The following is a 7,025-nucleotide window of genomic DNA, read 5'->3' on the forward strand; positions in this document are numbered from 1 at the left end:
CATAGAAGCCGGGCAAAAATAAAAGCTTGGTAAAAGGTATTGTATTCACAACACGCTATCACTTTTTGTCTATGGGTGAGTAAGACAACAATCCGCAAGTTCTAACGTTTTTTTTCAGTATTGTCATAAGATGAACTGAGGAAAATGTCAAATGGTTCTAATTGGTTCTAATATAATCCAGCCAAATAAAATATATGTTCGTTATTTCACAGGTCGAGGTGTCAAATGTAACAACTTGACATAGTCGTATTATTTTAGTTGAATTATTTCGGGAATTTCAGCGGTCATCTTGGTTTATTTTAATTATATGGTTGCTATTTCAGAAAGATTGTTGGAAAACGTGCTGAGTTTTTATTTGTAATGGTTTGAAGTTCCCTATGTGATAATGTCTTGTGTGATCGAGGACTGTAAATCGCATACAGGAAGAAAAGAAAATACGCACGAACCGGTAACCTTTAATCGGTGTTTTGTTCAATTTTGAAGAAATTAATTTATAGGACCTGACCCTAAACATTGAAATCGATATGTTGTTTATGTAATTATTACTTGTATTCAAGTCTGTATAGATTTTTGCATATATTTTCGAAATTTTCTACTAACTATGAAAGGTTTTATTTTTGGCATAGTGATGTATCGACCTCAGATCAATAACCTATCGACATTTACAGCTTTCTTATAGTTTGGCCCAGGACTGTCTCATTTTAATTGATGAGTACAGTCAAGGGCATAAATATATATACATTCCCAAAGTCTCAAAAATATGTGTACGCTCAGACAATAAAGTCGTGTTCACATATTTTTGAGCCATTTGTCTGGATCGATATTTTTGCCTTCGACTGTACCTATAGTTTTCTTTGTTCTTACTTACTGACAGATTGTGTTTGCCAGACTATAGTATTAATACTAAAAACCGGTCAAGTGCGGGTCGGACGCGCGCACCAAGGGTTCCGTACTTTTTAGTATTTGCTGTTATAGCGGCAACAGAAAAACATCATCTGTGAAAATTTCAACTGTCTAGCTATCACGGTTCATGAGATACAGCCTGGTGACAGACAGACGGACAGCGAAGTGTTAGTAATAGGGTCCCGTTTTTACACTTAGGGTACGGAACCCTAATAAAAAAAAAACTTTAATGATCATTGATGAATGTTCCTTTTATTAATATTGTTGGTTTACCTATCTCACAAAACTCAACTTTTTATTTCAGATTTCCAAAGGACGAGGAATAGGGGATATTACTGCAATGTTTTGCCACCAGAGTGCAGCACTAGCTTTGTTAGTGCACCGTAGAGTAACTTATTCATACTGTACCTTTAACAGGTTTTTGACAAGTTTTCAGGGGACCTACCGGAAAACTCGAGTCCGAAATTTCGTTATCTAGCTGCCTCTTTATCGCTCGAATACGCAAGAGTGACAGAGATGTTAGATAACGAAAGTTCGATTTTCTTGTTTCGCGATAGACCCTCAGATTGTGGTAGTGGCGCCACCTACGCCGAGTTTCGCGTAATATTCCCTATTATTAAATAAATAAAAAATATTACACGTACGTTTTTTTTTCCATTTCCTATTTGGCACCTGACTAGAAACTATAAGTACTTAGTCTTTTAGCATTGGAAAAAAAGATAAAACCATTTCCACGTGTCTTTTTATTGACAAGTTTTTTTTTTATAAATATAGCAATATTTGACTTATGAAAGAAAAAGTATGTAAATGATCGTATATTATATTTGTTGTGACTTATTTTCAAAGTGTTTTTCGATAAAACGACACGTTAAGATCGCTCGCCTTCTTTCTAATGATAAAAAAAACGAGAGGTATAGTTAGACGGTTCTGAGTGGTAGACTGCAAATGAGATAAAAGCTATATTAGGTACATGCATTAATCCTCAAACAACAGCTGGTGGGGACCGGAGTTGGACCGAATGAGAACAAAAATGAGAAGGTTACTTAACAGAGCAATGAACACAAGAGCTGAAGAGGACTGGGATAAGTTAGCAAAACAGCTAAAGCAGACTATAAGAAAAGACTGAGATACAGAAAATCAGCCACATGGCGGAATTTCTGCGATAACATATCCACTGTAACACAGGCAAACAGAACAAGGAAAATCCTTGCAGACCAACCAAGGCAACTACTGGGCACCCTGAGGAGACAGGATAATAGCACCACCAGTAGCCCAGCAGAGACAGAAAGGCTACTGGTTGAGACCCACTTCCCAGGATGCAAGGTAGTAAATGAGCAAGACCCGGAACAACACATAACGAACAACAATCCAACTGAAAGAGAATGGAAGACAGCAGAACGCATAACAGAACATAGCAAAACGACCTGGGCGGTAAATAGTTTTGATAACTTTAAATCGCCGGGAACAGACGGAATCTACCCAGCCCTACTAAAGTGGGGAGGACACACACTAATAAAACATCTATCCAATCTACTGTGCAGCTGTATAGCCTTTAGGTATATACCACAGAAATGGAGGGAAGTGAAAGTGATTTTCCTACCAAAACCAGGAAAATCCGATTATTCGGATCCTAAGTCTTTCAGACCAATCAGCCTAACGTCCTTCATGCTAAAAACACTAGAAAGATTATGTGACAGAGAACTGAAGGACACGGCTCTAAAAAACATAGCAATCCATCCAAACCAACACGCCTACAGTCAAGGTAAATCAACTGACTCAGCTCTCCATGCTGTAGTAAGCAACATAGAGAATGCGTTAGCGAGGAAAAACTCCTGTCTAGGCACCTTCATCGACATAGAGGGAGCCTTTGACAAGACCAATTTCAGCAGCATTCAACAAGCATTACATAGACATGGAACCAATCCGCTCATAATCGAATGGATAATGAATATGCTAAGACAGAGAATAATAAGACTAACCTAAAATCAAAATCACCAGGCACTAGTCATGAGAGGATGCCCCCAGGGAGGAGTACTCTCACCATTGCTTTGGAACCTGGTTGTAAACGATTTGATAACAAAACTAAACAACAAACACTTTATGACTATAGGGTACGCAGATGACTTAGTAATACTAATCAGCGGCCTAGTAATAAGCACACTGTGCGATCTTACACAGACAGCACTGAGAATAGTAGAGAAATGGTGCAAGGAGAATGACCTATCGGTAAACCCAAAAAAGACCGACACAATTCTCTTCACACACAAACGAAAACTGGGTACATATGCAATGCCAACACTTTTTGGCACAAAACTGACACTTTCAAAGGACGTAAAGTATCTAGGCATAATCCTGGACGATAAACTGAACTGGAACAAACACCTGGACAATAAACTGAACAAAGCAACAGTAGCCTTTTGGCAATGCCGGAGGATGGTGGGAAAAAGATGGGGACTTGCCCCTCACATTATACTGTGGCTGTACAAAATGGTAATAATGCCAATGATCAGCTACGGCGCGGTGGTATGGTGGCCCCGCACCCAGCTAACTACAGTAATAGACAAACTAAATAAAACACAAAGACTAGCATGTGTGGCTGCAACGGGCTGCATGAGAACTACTCCGACTGCTAGGACTCCTGCCACTACACATATACATACAGAAAGAAGCGGCTGCCACAGCTCTTCGTTTGAAAAATCTAAACCTATGGACATCTTTCAGCTCATCGCACAAGAAGATCTATGAAAATACGATCTTAAAACTGCCCATGCTGGAAGCGCCCATCGACAAAATACCAAAAACTATGATCTTCTGGAAAGATTACGCCATATCGTTAACAGAAGATCCGAAAGAAGGACTAAACCAAATAAACCTAAGAATATTCACAGATGGCTCAAAGACAAACGAAGGGACAGGACGTGGTGTCTTCTCAGAGGACCTGAACATACACATCACAAAGTCCCTTGGTGAACACAATACGGTATTCCAAGCTGAATGTTTAGGAATAATAGAAGCTTGCAATGCTATTACAAGACGACAAGTGAAACACGAAACCATACTAATACTGTCAGACAGTAAATCGGTACTACAAGCGCTATGCAGCGACAAACTTACTTCAGAGCTTATACTTGAATGTCATCGAAGCCTCACTGAAGTGAGCAAAGAAGGCAACAAAGTAACAGTACAATGGATAAAGGGGCATAGTGGATCAAGAGGAAACGATGCAGCGGATGAACTGGCCAGGAAAGGTTCAGAAACACCGGCATATGGACCCGAGCCAATCATGCCCCTACCAATATCCTACATACACAACCAGCTAGAACAACATCACAGACAACTGCACAACAAGTACTGGAATGAAATGAAGACATGCAGGCAAACCAAAGAAATTCTACCGGAACTGAACCACAAACTTACCAAAATATTACTGAAAACAACAAGAAGCCAACTACGTAAAATAGTAGGATTAATAACAGGACATAACACACTAAACAAACACCTACATATTATGGGTAAAACGGACAGCCCCATGTGCAGAGCGTGCATGGCAGAAGAAGAAACAACAAAACATATTCTCCTAGACTGTAAACAGGTAGAAGTATATAGGAGCAAATACCTAGGGAATCCATGCACACTAAAGGAAGCAACTAGCAACCTGAAGACCTTGCTAGGCTTCGTGGAGGAGCTGGGGTGGTTAGAGTAGCGCTACCTCGTTTCACGCAAAATAGGCACATTGGATGTCGAGTTGCGGAAAATGCCCAGCAAAACTAACTAACTAACTAATCCTCATATCAGGCGGCTCTTTGATTAAAAGGATTGCATATTTTTTTTACTTTTTATGATTTTTAGAATATGATAATTACAAAAAGTATAAAAGTTATGCAATCCTTGTATTCAACGAGCCGCCTGCTACAGATTTCTTAAAATTGCCGCGTTTTTTCAGGTTCAACTTTCATTAGCCAGACTATAAAAAGTCGACACAGTTACATGTCTAGCAAATTATCAAACTTGTGACACCCTACACAAATGAGGAATAACAAATATATATGCATCTCTTTTCGACACATTATCTAATTCGTAAGGAAGTAAAGGACGGGTATACATATTTGCGAAGCATTTTTGCCCGGCTTCTATGCTTTAGTTATTATTCTGAGGGTATTGGTGCCACTAGGTCCCGTCCGGAAGATTCTAATAGTTCTATTCATGGAGACTTTCTATACCATCCATAGTTCTATTGCAACATCTTTCCCTTCCTAGCTCCGCGGTCGGATTTTATAGGATTGGAGTTGTCATCGACAAGAGCGGTAGCGTGTTTGTTTACTCGCATTGTGCGAGCGCCGGGAACATCTAGTCGGGATAGGTACCTATTAATAGAGAAGTAGACACGAATGATCGGTACTTAGAACCGGACACGTGGCTAGACGATTCCCACTTTGTCCCCTCTTTATCGCACGTAGTTACCGCTTTTCCGGTTGTGTCATGTCATGGCGGATTGCCAGTGAAAGCGGTTGCCATTTCACCTTCTAACCCTCAGGAAAAACGAAACCTTTTAGGGATTAGTCCGGTTTCACCACCTATACAGTTATTACATCTTAAACGGTGTTTCGTACATATATAAAGGCATCGCGTAATTGATCGGCAGTAAAGGTACCAGTTGCACGATGTATCCTTCTGATAGTTGTCAAGTTATAGTGCTAACAATATTTTTTTCCCCTCACTAGCTCGGAAAGTTGTCGTTTATCCTTCAATACAAGCGGGGAAAAACGCGTTTTATCCACTAGTGGGGAAAGTAATTTGACCTTGGATGGAGCGTGTTTAAGTAGCTTGACAGATAACAAGACGTAAAACGCTCATGATAATGGTTCGTTCGATATTAATTATCATTAAATAAATGGTTTGAGAATCTAATAAAAAATACCAAATTTAGCTTTATTTAATGATTTTAAGTCATAAACCTTAAAATTCCATAAGAAACGTTTGTTTTTTTATAATGATGTTAAATATAATTCTGAACGCACAAGTTGAGTCGATGCAATTTCAAAACCCATCGTTAACATTTCATACATCAGAAATGTCAACATTGTCATCAAATTTTTTACTTACATCTTTTCTCACCGACTCGCGTAAAAATACACAACTTCCAGAGTTTTCTGTTATAATATCGTAAAGAAATGAGTGATTCCAGTGATGAAGATGATCTAACGCCTGTGGATGTTGCACTTTCCTCGCTATAGTGAGGTGAAAAGTTTTGTGTTACAACGGGCGCAAATGTATTTTACTTCTCGTGTGTTGAAACACTCGCTACGCTCAGGATTCTATTTTAGAACCACTCGCTTCGCTCGTGGTTCACCTATAGAATCCTTTCGCTTGCTCGTGTTTCAATTCTACACTCGCGGGTAAAATACAACTTTGCACCCTTGTATAACAAATAACTATTTCGCCTCAGCAGCTCGAACAAGCCTACTTTCGTCACTCCAGGGAGTGAAACAAACTAGCTTTTTAATTTAGTGAAGGCCATGAACTGCCACTTCATACTTCTTTCGTAATTCAAACTGCAGGACTGCAGGATCTTGGGGTGCGGAGGCTAAGGAGTTTGTGTGGCAATTGGGTCGGCGACTGAGAGAAAGGGGTTGCGAACCTCGCTCCGGATCGTATCTGGTCCAACAGATAGCTTCTTGGCAATTCAACGGGGCAACGCTGCCAGTGTCATGGGGACTTTTGGACCGGCTACGGTCCGAAGTGGGGACTTGGCCTAGATTAATTTAGTGTTTAAGATTGACAAAGCCTGTTGCGGATTATATCATTTGTTAGTACGTGACGAAGCCTGTAGCTGATTTATTGTTGTAAGAACTTGACGAAGCCTGCGTTGCTGATCATGAACTATGTGTTGTATATAATAAATGAAAAATAATTTTAATTCAAACTCAATCGTAATAGTCGTATTTGGTTTTATTGCATTCAAAATGGCTACATACAAGTATTCAGCTCTCAACACTGCGTGTGCACTCCAAAGAATATAAATAGTATATGTATAGTAAAAGAGAGCCAACTCGCGAGTAAATGTCAAAAAACGTTTACACAAACGCCCCAAGCGGATACTGGATCAACTAACCTTTACGTAT

This window comes from Cydia strobilella, chromosome 1, assembly GCF_947568885.1.
Source record: "Cydia strobilella chromosome 1, ilCydStro3.1, whole genome shotgun sequence".
Lineage (NCBI taxonomy): Eukaryota > Metazoa > Arthropoda > Insecta > Lepidoptera > Tortricidae > Cydia > Cydia strobilella.